A 15,542-nucleotide genomic window follows, 5' to 3' on the forward strand; every position below is an offset into this window, starting at 1 on the left:
TGTACAGTTAGGGCCGGGGATGTGGTTATCCAGGGCAGACGGTCATGTATGGGCTGGGAAGGAGTGAACACTAATCTCACCCGCTCCCCTATCCCTGCCTACTTACATACCTGCCCTAAATGACAGGTCGGTAACCACGAAGACAGTCCCTTCCTGTATACGTGAGGGGCGTAATTGTCAAAATAATAAACTTCAATGATACTGACTAGGTCCGGGGACAGTGGGAAAACAGACAGACTAACAAAATATGACTACACACTCACAAAATAGTCCAGAGTCAACTAACCGCGTCAAAGCCAGGAGAAGTCAAAGTACCAAGTCGCTGATACCAGAGAGAAGTCTAGATGAAAGCCAAAAGTCAAAGATGCCGGGTTATACAGGAGAAACAGGGAATGCAAGATAGCTACTGGAGCAAAAAGACTCTTTCACAGGTGCTCACGGGGAGCCAACTGCCAGGTTAAATAGGCAACTCACAGGTGCTCTCATCAAGCAGTCAGCTGACCAGCTAGACAGCTAGGTGTAACCCAGCAACAAAATAAACAAAGAATCCATCAGAACCTTTTAACCCTGTAGGTTCTGACACAGACATCACGAATGCCTTCAAGCTGTTGCCTATCCGGCAAAATCTCTGGAAATGGTATGGCATAAAGTGGCAGAATTTATGTTACTTTGCTACAAAACTCACGTTTGGTTCTAAGAGTAGCCCATGGTTATTTGATCAAATAGCACAGGCACTACATTGGGCATTAAACAACATAGCGGACTGCAGACACGCGCTACACTACTTACAGTAGATAACTTTTCACTCATCGAACCATCGACTGCACAACCTTCTGACCTAACAAAACTCCTAAAGTTGTTCAACCAAGTAGTGGTATCGGTGTCGCCAAAAAAAGACGGAAGGTCCTGGCGCGTGTCTGACTTTTCTGGGTGTGGTCCTTGACTCAGTTGACATGCAGGCTAGCTTGCCGGTAGAGAAGTTACACAGAATCAGAGACACCATTCATCAATTCCCTATCACTCAGTCCACTACCAAGGTAGAACTCCAGAGCTTGTTAGGTATGCTAGCTTTCGCTATGCTCATAATTCCGCAGGGCAGGTCTTTCATTTCATGGTTGCTAGCTCTATTCTCACACGCTCCAGATCAAGACAGTCATATACATTTAGATACACAAGCAATGGACGATTTAATTATGTGGGACAAATACATCACATATAGAATGGCATTTCAATGTTCATGCCAGCTGTGTCTGCAAATTCACCTAGAGTCAATACAGACGCTTCGGCTTCAGTTAATTTCGATGCTATATTTGGGAAGCATTGGTTGGCCAGCCAGTGGCCACCTGAAGTATGAGAAATTCTTGGTTTTAGCATGACTTTGGCTTTATTTGACATCTACCCTATTGTAGCGGCAGCAGAGGTCTGGGGGCACAGCTAGTCTAATTGTGCTGTTTTGTTTCTGTGCGACAATGCAGCGACTGTGGAAATTGTTAACAAAGGAAGGTCCAAGTCCCAACAAGTTATAAAGTTTGTCAGGAGGCTTGTTTGGCTCTCACTTTAGTACAATTTTAATTTTGTCTGTCACCATGTTGCTGGTGTGAAGAATATTGCCGCGGATGCACTGTCGAGATCTAACCTAGATGTTTTCTTTCAGGTAATGCTGGAAGCAGACCCCGTGGGCTCCCCGGTACCATCATGCCAGACTCTAATGATGGATTAGCTTATTTTTCAAACTTAGCTGCCATGTTAATTAAGGTTTCACTTGCCCCCAGTACTAAAAGAGCTTACGAAACTGCCTTCAATACCTATAAATGATATCTTGTTCAGTACAATTTCCCCTTTTCTTTTGATACACACCTCATCCTGTCATTCATACATTTTTGCCACTCAGTACTCAATCTTTCCCACTTGACCATTAAGTTGCATCTAGCTGGCATCCAACATTACATTGCCTTGTAATTTCCTGATAAACCCTCCATTCTAACCATATATGCAGTTAAAGCAGCACTCAAAGGGGTCCAGTTGACTAACGTGACTAAACCTCCCGGCCATCACCATTACAGCAGATATGTTCAGAGCCATGTCTGCACAGCTGGATGCTCGCCCTTTTGGTTTCTTACCTAGCTTGATGTTGAAAGCAGCAATTTACCTGGCATTTTATGGCTTTCTTTGGCCTCTCAGTTTACCACTCATGTAGGGACTCTGATAGGGAACCTAGGTGTGGACCCTAGTGGGTATTCAGGTCATTCTTTTCATATTGGTGTGGCTTCAGCAGCCTCCATCCATAAGGTACCTCCGCACATACTTAGGAAGCTGGGTAGATGGAGGTCTTGCTGCTATGCCACGTATATTCTTGATCCTCGTATGGAAATGGATGATGTCTTTAAATATTTGGTGTTATGATTAAATAAAGCTGTTGTGGTTCATCTACATGGTGTTATTTTTTGCCCTCTAAAGGTAGATCCTTGGTCGTGGTTTTTGGCCACATTTTAACAGCTATCATGTTATGTGATATTATGTTATTTATACTTGTTGAAAGGTAAGTTTTTCTTGCAGGACTAGGTACATCGTTACTTTTGTAGCCCTGACCACAATTATAATGAACTCTCTTCATCAAAATGAGACTGATTGGTAAAGAAATTGGGAAATTGTGACAGTGTTAGAGCGCTGTTCGGCTGTTCATCTGGATTTCTTAGTTTATTAAGGAAAATTATCAGCATATATTATGCTGTGGGTAATTCAGGCAATTTATACAATCACCCAGGAGACAAGAGCAAAGTCTTCAAGATCAAGATTCTAGAAGTCCACCTCAACCTGGATGAATGAAAACATACAAAAACATATGGTCAGCTTTCATATATAACTCAGTAACTGTAATATATTCTATCTGAACTAATAGAAACAATTAGTAAATGACCAAAGAGTCAATCAGGTGACTAAGGGAAGCATACAGCATACTCTACCTAAATGTTTTTTTCCAGGACTTAACATATTAAAAACCCTCTAAATGGCTTAGAGGCCTCAAAATCTGGACATACAAGTTCCCAAGCCCTAATTCCCCCAGTAGCGACTTGTAAGGACCTTTGGCAGGTAAAGGTCTGTCCTGCGAATACGTTTCACATCAAACAACATGGTAGAATGGGGTCTACATTTTGAATAACATGACACAACTCAAAAGTAATATTCAGTTTCAAGTAGTTGTAGAAGTGCATATGTAATCACAAGGGCTAAAAAGTTGTGCAGCAGTTGAAGTTGGAAAGGTGTAGAATGTGGGACAAAGTAGTACCTTTAGCAAAGTCTATATTCACAGTTGCTTTGAGATCTTGCTGAACCTTTATGTCTTTTTGTTGCCAATGACAACTTCTGCAATGTCTGCACAATATTCAAGTCCTTGAATACAGCGTACATAATGGTGATACCTGCAATGGTATGTGCAAAGGACTTGATTCCATGATTCAGACATACATTGGTTAAGTTAGAAACAAGAACAACTTGAAATCCTCTGAACAAACATATATATATATATATATATATATATATATATATATATATATATATATACCGTATTAATCGGTGTATAACACGCACTTTTTAGGCTAAAATATTTAGCCTAAAGTCTATGTGCGTGTTATACGCCGATACCCCCCCCCCCCCCAGGAAAGGCAGGGGGAGAGAGGCCGTCGCTGCCCGCTTCTCTCCCCCTGCCTTTCCTGGGGTCTAGAGCCCTGCTGCCGGCCCTTCTCTCCCCCTGGCTATTGGCGCCGCTGCCAGTTCTGTCCCCCTGACTATACGGTACCGGCGCCCCATTGCCGTTGCTATGCACGGCGCGGCGCACTGACGTCATGCGCCGCGCCGTGCAGCGCATAGCAACGACGCAGGGGACGCACGCCGGAGGCCTGCAGCAGCGCGGACCCGACCCCGGCAACAGGTAATTATGCCACCGGGGATGGGGGGAGGCAACGGGGCAGCGGCACCGGCAATGGGTGCCACTGCCCCTTCTCTCCCCCTGGCTGACGGCGCCGCTTCTCTCCCCCTGGCTATCGGCGCCGGCAATGCGGCACCGATAGTCAGGGGGACAGAACGGGCAGCGGCGCCGATAGCCAGGGGGAGAGAAGGGCCGGCAGCAGGGCTCTAGACCCCAGGAAAGGCCGGGGGAGAGAAGCGGGCAGCGACGGCCTCTCTCCCCCTGCCTTTCCTGGGGGTATATCGGGGTATACACGCGCACACACGCACCCTCATTTTACCATGGATATTTGGGTAAAAAACTTTTTTTACCCAAATATCCTTGGTAAAATGAGGGTGCGTGTTATAGGCCGGTGCGTGGTATACCCCGATAAATACGGTATATTTAAAAAAAAATAAAAATTCCGAACAGCACAGCATAGGGAGAAGTTTACAGTCTTTAAAGGGAATATTTCTGTGTCCAAACTGCTGACACTGTTGGAAAACTGTTAGGACAAGGAGACATATGGCAACTTTCATATATCTGTCTGTGCTTCTATAACATGGAAAAATGCTTTTATCTTCTGGTGTAAAAAGTCCAAGAGGCACCCCCAAGACCCATAAGTTCTAAAGGCTGGAACACCTCCACACTCCCCTCCTATCCCAGATTGACAGTCGGCTGGAAGTTGATCCACACTTACAAATCATGTTCCTGTGCTAAGCATGCAAATTGTGCACAAGTGCGAGATTTGGAAATAGGGCTCAGCTTCTAGCTGAGTGTCAATGAAGTAAAGGCAGGGATGGGAGGGGGAGTGAAGAAGCATTCCAGTCTTCAACACTTGGGAATGCCCTTTTGGCTCTTTGTACCAGATAATAAAACATTGTTTTCTACTTTACAGAAGCACAGAGGTATATTAAAAGTTTCAAGTGTTTCCTTGCCCTAAAAGCTATCTAACTGTGTTAGTAGTTTGGATCATGAATTGCAGCAACCGATTCCTTTTAATCTGGATGCATGAGGTTTGGATAGTTCCCTCAAGTAGCTTTGGCTGCAGAAATACTGTAGGGAAGTCTATAATAATAATAATAATAATAATTGTATTTATATAGCGCCCACAGATTCCGCAGCGCTTACAATTATGGGGTACAAACAAAGACAAGTATCAGACATAATATTACACAATAAATATTCAAACAAGAGGTGTGGGGATATATTGAGGATATGTTGGGGATATGTTGGGGATATGTTGAGGATATGTTGAGGATATGTTGAGGATATGTTGAGGATATGTTGGGGATATGTTGGGGATATGTTGAGGCCAATTAATGAATGTTATAGGCCTGTCTGAAGAGATGTGTTTTCAGGCCACGTTTGAAACTATGGATGTTGTTGTTGAGTCTGAGGGATTGAGGTATAGCATTCCAGAGAACCGGTGCAGCACGAGTGAAGTCTTGGAGATGGGAGTGTATAATAAGGCTATAAGCACTTTTAATGTTGCTAGGGGATATACACTGTCCAGTTAGGGTAACCCTCTACTGAGGAGGGTCTTCACACCTCTTTACAGCTCGATTCATTGTGGTAAGTTTACTTAGAAGACTTTTACTTACATTTAGCTGCATAACAATTCTATATCGTAGGGTGTAAGGCAAGAAGGCATAAAATAATTCCAGGGTAAAAAGGTAACAGCCATTTGGTGCTCTATTCACATCATCCAGACCTAAGTACTGAGTATGTACTGACACAACAAGGTGAGTATGTTAAGAATTTCATATACACAATTTGACTGTTCATATACACATGAAAATTTAAGGAAAACTGTTAGCCTGTTCACCCACACTAAACCCAATACACTGGAAACCTTAAGGACATGGCTCTGATGACATTTTAATAACAATAACCCATGCAAAAGATCACATATTACATGTTATAAAACCCCATACAATGGCCCAGATTTCTCAATCTGTGTGAAACTAAACCTGTCTGGTTTTGCCCATAGCAAGCAATCACAGCTTAGTTTTTATGTCTTAAGTAGTTCTGGTAAAGCTGTGATTGGTCTTTGAGCCTTGGGCATAAACCAGACAGTTTTGGTTTTTCACAGAATAATAGATTGGGGCCAATAGGTGTGATAGAGAATCAATATGCACATTTATAATGCCCTTTTCGAGAACACCTCCTGTAACTAAGTGCTATGATTCTACCATCTACCAAGTTGTCTCTAATGTTACTGCCTCAGTCTAAGTGCTGCAACTTCTGTAGGTGCAAGATCCTGTGAGATCTGTAAATGACACTGGGACTGCACATGGATGTCAAGACAAACCTATTTTCTTTTCTTTCCTATTATTCTGATATTATAACAGTGATTGTCTGTCCTTTTTATGGCCTGACCATAAGGGGATATCCTCGTTCTTTGAGTTTCTTCTTTGAATATGAAGACTGATTCTCAAAGCTTTGATCCTCACTTTTAATACAACAAAGGCACAAAACTTGACCTTAAAGGGTTACTCCGGTGGAAAACTTTATTTTTATTTTTTTAAATGAACTGATGCCAGAAAGTTAAACAGATTTGTAAATTACTTCTATTAAAAGATCTTTGCCCTTCCAGTACTTTTTAGCAGCTGTATGCTACAGAGGAAATTCTTTTATTTTTGAATTACTTTTTTGTCTTGTCCACAGTGCTCTCTGCTGACACCTCTGTCCGTGTCAGGTACTGTCCAGAGTAGCATAGGTTTTCTCCTGCTCTGGACAGCTCCTGATATGTGCATCAGGTGTCAACAGAGAGCACCGTGGACAAGACAAAAAATAAATTCAAAAAGAAAATAATTTCCTCAGTAGCATACAGCTGCTAAAAAGTACTGGAAGGTTAAATATTTTTTAATAGAAGTAATTTACAAATATGTTTAACTTTCTGGCACCAGTTGATTTAAAAAGAATATTTTCCACCGGAGTGTCCCTTTAAAGTAGGGATGAATTTTCATGTGGATCATGATAGCTTTAAGTGTTCATCGTGTTTCTAGAATTTTCTGTTACTATTTTGTTATCTTGACAACTTACTTTTACCTTCAAGCACTCTACCTTGTTCTTATGATCCAAGTACATTTTAGGGACGTTGCAACTTCTCATAAGCTTTTCTTAGCAGCTGTTCAGTGCTGAGAAAGGTTTGGTGTGGGGTTGCAATGAGTCCAGCAATCAGGTTCTGGGTGATGCAACAGAGACACATGAAAAGCTATTTGTTTGTGGCAAGATTTTGCTATGATTTTGATAGAATAGAAAATTCACACTTAAAAGGCCATGGGTGAACAATGAATGTATGCTTGTTGGTCTGTTGGTCCTATCTTGGGCATGAAGCTGGCTCCCTCATGTGTATACTATCATGTCTATACTCTTGAAAACTGGTCTCTGCCTTGAAATAAATTAATCATGTTCCCTGGTGCTGTAGTGTATGGTTAATTGATGGATTGATGGAGTATACTTGTATAGATTGTGGGGTCACCTTCTTAAGCTCATCTAGATGTATCTGAATGGTGATAAGATCTTAAACCCTCTCCTCAGGCTTTGCCAGTCAAGCAGTGGGTGAAACAGAGCTGCAAAACAGACAAATACTGCAGCCAGCCTTTTAGATATTTGGATTGTTACACCCAGATATAACTGTCCTTCAAATGTTGCAATTTGGATGGCTGCATTCCAACATTGAATCACATTTATTTTATAATAGTACAACCAGAAGGAATTTTAGGAAATTGACTGGCTTGAAACTTTCTAAAGGAATGTCCTTCAATCTTGAAAGAATTCCTCCATTAAAGGAGAGTCATCAGAAGCATAGAGAGGCTGTACAAGTACCTCATTGCATTCTTGCTATCTGCATGGGTAAACATATCCTGCAGAGGACATTGCAGCTCAAGTATAATAAGTATTCTACTTTTTACAAATGTCCCACACTGGGAGCTAACCAGTGAATAACCCTTAAGTGGTGTATTTCAGGACCGTTTCTCACATCAACATAAGACTAGAGAAGTGAATAATTTTCCTAAAATCCCACATTTCACTACATCGCTGACTGGCACCATGACACTTTCCAGATCAAATTGATTTAGGAAATTGGCCAAACCTAATGACCCATTAAAACTTCTACCAGCCTCCATATGCTGTACTGAGACTGTTTTCATAAATCTGCCCCTGTCTACTGAATGTGTAAGTGTAGTGACTAATGCAGAGACAGACAGCAATAATGCAGCAATAACCCTAAAACTTGTGTATAACACTGCCTTAGAGTCCTAAAGTCCTGTATAACACTGTTATACAGGGAAAGGGAAATGTGTCATCAGAAAAAGACCAATTGTATAAATCAGGTTTTTATGTAAACCATATTTTTTGATAATTTTTTAAATAATTTTCTCTTTTACTATCATTTTAATTTTATTTTTTGGTTATACTAATCACAAAATGTTCCATTCCGGCCACTAGTTCTTAAAGGGGTATTCCGTCCCTAAGACATCTTATCCCCTATCCACGCCCCCTTCCCACCCCCCTCCCCACTAGTTCTTAAAGGGGTACTCCGGCCCTAAGACATCTTATCCCTTATCACACCCCCTCCCATAGACTTGCATAGTGGGGGGGGGGTGACATCACACGGGAGCAGAGTCGTGATGTTACGATACTTCGGCCCCGTAGTCAGCTCCTGGCAGTTTGTGAGCAGGCAGCGTGGCATGCAGCTCAAAGAGGTGGGTGCCGAACGCAAGATTGCGGGGGTCCGCAGCGGTGGGACCCCCGCGGTCAGGCTTCTTATCGCCTATCCTTTAGGGATAAGATGTCTTAGGGCTGGAGTACCCCTTTAAACTAAGCTGAGACTTCCAGTTTTGTAAAGAATACTTCCTAGTAATGCCTTTCTTCACAGCGCAGACAGGAGTACAGTAAAAGGTAAGACCAGTAGAGAGATAACATTGGATCCACCATCATTCACAACAGAGATCAGCAACCTTCCTCCCTGTAGAATGACCTCTAAAAAGTTCACAGAGGATACTCAATAACATCTGCAAAGCACCTGAATGGGAAAGGTCCTGTCTATTTTGTATACACTGTCTATGCACATGGGTTCTGCAGTAAAGCATATAACTAAATGCTGTTAAAAAAAACAGCTCAGGCATGATGGCAGCCCCCATAATAATATACAAAAATATATTTTAAAAAAAATTACAATCCGAAAATAGAATCTAACTTAAAAAAAAATAAATAAATAAAGAATTCAGTATCAGTTTTCTAACAGGAAAAATCTGGGTGATACATTCTCTTTAAGGCTAAGTTAATGTCAAAGTTAAGGCGACATGCAGTAACCCGCGGGAACTAACTAGCTTGTTTAAAAACACACAGCACTAGTGAATTTTGTATGCTTCTTAAAATTAAAGATAGAAGTAGCTTCATCAGCAGCAGTACAGTATTAAACAAAGTACAGGAGAGGGAACTGTATTGCCTGTAGCAGAAAATGCCAGTGGCTGAGAGAGTCACAACATTATCATCTAGCCCTTAAGGAGGAGTAAATTGCGCCTTACTGCATTATAGAACCTTCAGACAGGGCCTGGACATTAGGATAGCAAAAATAGCTACAACAACTTGCCTGCACCCCACCCCTGGTATTGCAGCATCAGTGGAGTCACAAATCTCAGGAGAAACCTACAGGAGACAACTGTGCATCCATTTTTAGTCCCTATTGGAGAAGAGAGACATGGGCTGGAGTCGCACCAGACAAAAACTAAAGTTTTAGATTTTAGAAAAAGAGACTTTTCAAAAATGAGATTAGTCATATATGAGTTCCTATCAGACTGGAACGGATTACATGAAGTCCAGGAGAAACGAGGCTACTTAAATGACGCATTATTGAAGGCAACAGAAAATTGCATTAGACTTTTCAGTAAAAGCAGAAAAAGGAAGAGACCACTGTGGTACTCAGCAGAAGTGGCCAAAATCATAAAAAACAAAATGCTAGCATTTAGTTATTATGAAACAACTCAGAGCAGTGAAGATAAGGAAATCTACAAGACTAGGAAGAAAGAGGCCAAGCAAGTTATAAGAACTTCTAAAGTGCAGGCAGAAGAAAAACTAACTCAGTCTGTGAAAAAAGGGGATAAGACATTCTTCAGATATATAAATGAAAAAATGAAATGAAAACAAGGAATAACAAAACTAAAAACAAAGGAAGGTATGTAAAAGAGAATAAAGGGCTAGGCGACTGCCTTAATGAATACTTCTGTTCAGTTTTTACATAAGAAAAAGAAGGAAAAGGACCTCTGTTAGGGAGGAAGAATAATTAATTGTTTGATGCATGGGTCTTTACAGAGGAAGAGGTTCTACATTTGCTGTCTAAAGTGAAGACAAATAAGTCACAGGGGCCTGATGGGATAAACCCAAAATTGTTAAAAGGGCTTAGTGGTGAGCTAGCAAAACTTTTAACAGATTTATTTAACCAATCACTGGTAACAGGAGTCGTCCCGGAAGATTGGAAATTAGCAAATGTCGTGCACATTCATAATAAAGGTAGTAGGGAGGAATCAAGCAACTATAGGCAAGTTAGTCTGACATCAATAGTGGGCAAATTAATGGAAACCCTACTAAAGTATAGGATTGTGGACAATCTAAAATCTCATGGATTGCAAGATGAAAAACAACATGGGTTTACTTTAGGGAGATCATGTCAAACAAATCTCATTGATTTTTTTGACTGGGTGACTAAAATACTAGATGGGGGAGGGGCAGTAGACATTGCATATCTAGATTTTAGTAAGGCTTTTGACACTGTGCCACATAGAAGACTTATCAACAAACTGCAATCATTGAGCTTGGACTCCCATATTGTTGAGTGGCTTAGGCAGTGGCTGAGTGACAGACAACAGAGGGTTGTAGTCAATGGAGTATATTCAGAGCAAAATAAACAAATGAACAAATAAAACAAATAAAATGGAGATTATGCATTTTGGGGGAGTACCCCCTTCTTCAGATCAGATCTGAAGAAGGGGGTGGCTCCCCCAAAACGAGTAATCTCCGTTTAATTTATTTATTTTTTTTTTCATAAGAAACCTTCCAGTGTTTTGTACACCTGCATCTCTGGCTTTGGTTTATCAGATCCTACAAGGAACCAGCAGCGCCTCTCCAAGCTCTTTTTTCCCGGTTATTGCTTGCCGACCATTATGTTATCATCTTGATTTTTCTTTGCACCATTTGCCTTGTTTCATCTGTTCTTATCTTCTAGGCAGTGCTTGGAGCGCTGGTATATTCACCACCTGACTTTATCTAACCCCCCAATAGGTATTGGGTCCCTGTGGGCTTCTTGGTCCTCAGGTTGGTCCCTTTTTATGAATCTCTGGTGTTGCCCTTTAGATTAAGCAGCAGTAGTTCCCTTCTATTGACTACTGCTTGTGTATTTTTCTCTTTAGTTGTTGTCTTTCTTGCGTTTGTGTTTTGTGTTGTCTTTTCTCTGAAGCATCGACACTACACCCCATGGTTCTGCGCTAACAGTCCTCACTCCAGGTCCTGTGGGGTGGCGATTGCTATACACAAGTCCCTCCCTCATCAGGTCCTGAACTGCACGACTGCTCCAGGCACACGTTACATTATCTTCACCCTGTCCATAGGAGGTCATGAGTTCACAATCCTGAATGTCTATTCTCCTCATTTAAATCAGGTTCCGTTTCTCTTGAATTTTGTGGAGGTGGCTCTCCCATTGCTCTGGGGTACTGCCCTGCTGTGTGGCCAACTTAATCTCACTCTAGATCCCACTCTAGAAAACTCCACTGGCCACTCCTCCATCTTTTATTCAGCATCTTAAGAGAGCGTTTTCCCTTCTTCAGCTTTGTGATACCTTGCAGATTCTTCATTCATCCAACAGGGATTACAGCTTCTATTCTGCCCCTCATGGCTTCTACAGTAGAATTGACTTTGTCTTGCTGCAGCATAACATAATTCCCTGGCTAGTCTCTTGGTCTTTTGGTAGTATTCTGTGATCAGACCATGCTCCGGTAGATTGTACTCTGCATCTGTCCTTTCTCACCAAGGGGGAGTGGACCTGGCATTTAAATGAATCCTTCTTGCTTGACACCATGTGTACTGCAGAGGTGGAAGAGGTGATATCTAATTTTATTTTGGATCCCCTATGATGAAATGAGAGACTGCTAAGTGTGTATTGCGAGGTATTTTCATCAAGCATGGTACTCGTCTCAAAAGGAGAAAGCATATGCTTTGCAACATGCTTTGAAGTGAGTTGCTGAGTTAGAACTAGCCTACGCACACTCCTAGCTCCTGTTTGGGGGGAGCTTCTATTGGCGTTACAGGAGGCCAGGCGCCTGTTTGACACCTCCTCTAAGCATATTCTTCAATTGTGCCACAGTAGATTCTATGAATTTGGTGACAAGAGTGGGCGTATATTGGCTAGGGGGCTGAAGGAACATCTAGCTAGGTCTCAATTTCCCTGTATCAAGACTCCAAATGGTTCCACAACGCATACCACCACAGACATAGCTGAACTGTTCCAGTCTTACTATGCCAATAAGTACAAATTACCCTCTATTGCTCCTGCAAGCTCTCGGTCTGACTCTTCGCCTTTCTGCTCTTCCTCGCATACCCATGGAAACCGTGGGAGCCCTGGAGGCTCTGTTTTCATTGGCTCAACTTAAAGGGGTTATCACTTTCCTTCCAGTGGTCAAAAGTTCAAGCCCAGATGGCGTTTGGTGAGCTCCTCTCCCCCATGCTACTTGTTTCTTTTAATGCAGTCTCTTATGATGCTCCCTTTCCCTCCCAAACTACTCTCGCACATGTTGTGGTCCTCCCTAAACCGAAACAAGACCCGCAGGTCTGTGCTAGTTATAGACCTATTTCCTTATTAAATGTAGATCTTAAAGGGGTATTCCAGGAAAAAACTTTTTTATATATATCAACTGGCTCCAAAAAGTTAAACAGATTTGTAAATTACTTCTATTAAAAAAATCTTAATCCTTTCAGTACTTATGAGCTTCTGAAGTTAAGGTTGTTCTTTTCTGTCTAAATCCTCTCTGATGACACCTGTCTCAAGAAACACCCAGTTTAGAAGAGGTTTGCTATGGGGATTTGCTTCTAAACTGGGCGTTTCCCGAGACAGGTGTCATCAGAGAGGATTTAGACAGAAAAGAACAACCTTAACTTCAGAAGCTCATGAGTACTGAAAGGATGAAGATTTTTCAATAGAAGTAATTTACAAATCTGTTTACATTTCTGGAGCCAGTTGGTATATAAAAAAAAGTTTTTTTCCTGGAATACCTCTTTAAGATGTTTTCCAAATTGATTGTACTCCGACTAGGTCTTCTTCTTATAGACCTTATTCACCAGGACCAGGCGGGATCGCGACAACACCCTTAAAACCCTGGTCCACTAAGACCATCATCCACTATGTTCGTTCTTGGAAGGTCCCCCTTATGATTCTCTTTCTAGATGCTGAAAAGGCATTTGACAACATCTCTTGGTCCTCTCTGCAGCAGATGCTGTCTGCTATTGGTCTTGGCCCCGTTCTTACTTCTAAAATGATGTTGCATTATCAGGTCCCCTATGCACGCCTTAAAATTCATGGTTCTCTATCTAAACCCTTCAGTATACATAACAGCACCCAAAAGGGCTTTCCCCATATCCCCTCCCCCCCCCCCTATTATATGTATCGATTATGGAACATCTCCTGATGGCCATTCGCAGGTGCCCGGACATCTCTGGCATCACTATTGGTGACCATGAATACAACTGCTCAGCGTTTGCTGATGATCTTTCAGTGTATGTCACTAATTCTCATGTATCTCTTCGCTCATAGATGTCGAAGCTGTCTGGGTTCGGTGCTTGGTATAACTTTCAGATTAATGTTGCTAAGTCTGAGGCGATGAATGTATCCCTCTCCCTTCATCCTGGTGTGCCTTGCAGTGTCCATTTAGCTCGTCCCAGCATTTTTCACAAAACTCTTTTTTGCTCTAAAGAGGCTGGGGGTGTGGGTCTGCCTGACTTTTGTCTGTACTATATGGCAGCTATGCATGCCCACTTGCTAGATTTATTGCATAATTCTGCCTCCAAACTCTGGGTTGCATCGCTTTCCTTGGCTGGGCTTACTTGGTCCTGGCCCCGACCCCCACCCTCCTTGTCCCTACTTTTGTTTACTTTGCGACAGATGTTCTCTGCGCTTCAGTGCTCCTCAGTGGGAGGGTCCATAGTGGACCCTTCAAGCCCCCTGCCGTCCATCACTGATCATCCTGACTTCCCTCTGAGCGCCGCATCTCATTGCTTTCTGGGGGAGGGGGGGCAAACTGAATCTGCTCTGTTTAACTCCAATATGTGCTTTCTTCCACTGGTCTTCTTCCTATCTCGTCTATGTGCCCTGAAACAACTTCCCACACTCGTCGGCCCTTTGAATACATGCAACTACAGCACTTTTCTGCATCTGTCAAATGGTTGATTCGATTGATTCATTCGGAATCTGACCTCTTTTGAACATCTCTGTCTTACACCGCCACTGCCGCCTCACACCTTTGGCCTCCTTTATAAACTGCTGTTTTCACGTTATACCTCTTCCCTGCCCCAGTATTGTACCACATGGGAGGATGAACCCCGGCGCAGTGGCATAAGTGTTTCCATCTCTCTCATAAGGCTGTCAAAGGTAATAGAATGCAAGACACTAATTATAAGATCCTTTCCTGTTGGTACTACATGCCAGAGCAACTCCATCACTGGTTCCCATCGATTCCTGACATCTGCTGGCAATGTGGCCTCTCCAGGAGCATTATGTCACACATTTAATGGGATTGCCCCTCATTGCACCCCTTCTGGTACATGGTACATCACACAGATTGCAAGGTCACTGGTACAGTAAAATCTCCCAATAGCGGACAGTCACAGGGAATGAAAAAGGGTCGGCTATGGAGAGATGTCCCTTATTGGGGAAAAAAAGGCTAAAAAATCTTCCTAAATGACTGAATACTGTCCTGTACTCACTACAGAGTATAATTACCTATAAAACATGATTAAAAGCAATATTACAGTAGAATCTCCCAGTGTCATTTAATTTCCTCTTATCACTCCCCTGTACCATTTTATCTCCCCTGTGCCATATTATTCCCCGCCCCCTTGCATTGTGCCAAATTATACTCCCATCACCCCCTGTGCCACATAATTTCCCCTTGATCTCCCCTGTGCCATTCAATTCCCCCATTATTACCTTCTATGTCAATTCATCACCCCCCCCTCTCTTTCTGAAGTGGTATATGGGAAAAAAGGGGGTATGAAATAGCACAAGGGGTGGTAAAGAGGAATTTACATAGAGTGAAATTAAACGGGGGGGGGGGGATGAAGAGGAAATGATGTGGCACAGGGGGTAATAAAGGGGGATGATTTGGCTCAGGAGGAATAAAGTGGCACAGGGGGGGAGGGATCAGGGAAGCAGGGGTGTGAATGATGTGGCCGGCGGGCGTGCAGTGCAGGAGACCACTGTTTAAACATCGGTCTTCTGCTTCTGTGCTGGGGCTACTGACGGGGGCAGCGGGGCCTGGGCCCCTTACTGGGGTATTGGCTGTACCCCATGATGGTGGCCCTGTATACAAGGTAGGGCTGGCAC

At 42.6% G+C, this 15,542-nt stretch overlaps 1 long non-coding RNA gene across 3 annotated transcripts in view; it reads right to left on the reverse strand.

Moving 5' to 3' along the window:
• Positions 1-2,676: 2,676 nt before the first annotated feature.
• The window catches only part of LOC130356146 (uncharacterized), a 72,012-nt gene continuing 59,146 nt past the window's right edge, over positions 2,677-15,542 (reverse strand). For 2 of the 3 annotated variants that reach the window (XR_008888796.1, XR_008888797.1), the window contains exons 2-4: positions 5,548-5,675; positions 3,287-3,419; positions 2,677-2,814 (exon numbers count right to left, since the gene is read on the reverse strand). This is a non-coding gene — a long non-coding RNA (uncharacterized LOC130356146). Of the gene's footprint in view, positions 2,815-3,286; positions 3,420-5,547; positions 5,676-6,997; positions 7,084-15,542 lie in introns of those variants that run through there. The other variant, XR_008888795.1, reaches the window with a different exon arrangement.

This window comes from Hyla sarda, chromosome 2 (genome assembly GCF_029499605.1).
Source record: "Hyla sarda isolate aHylSar1 chromosome 2, aHylSar1.hap1, whole genome shotgun sequence".
Lineage (NCBI taxonomy): Eukaryota > Metazoa > Chordata > Amphibia > Anura > Hylidae > Hyla > Hyla sarda.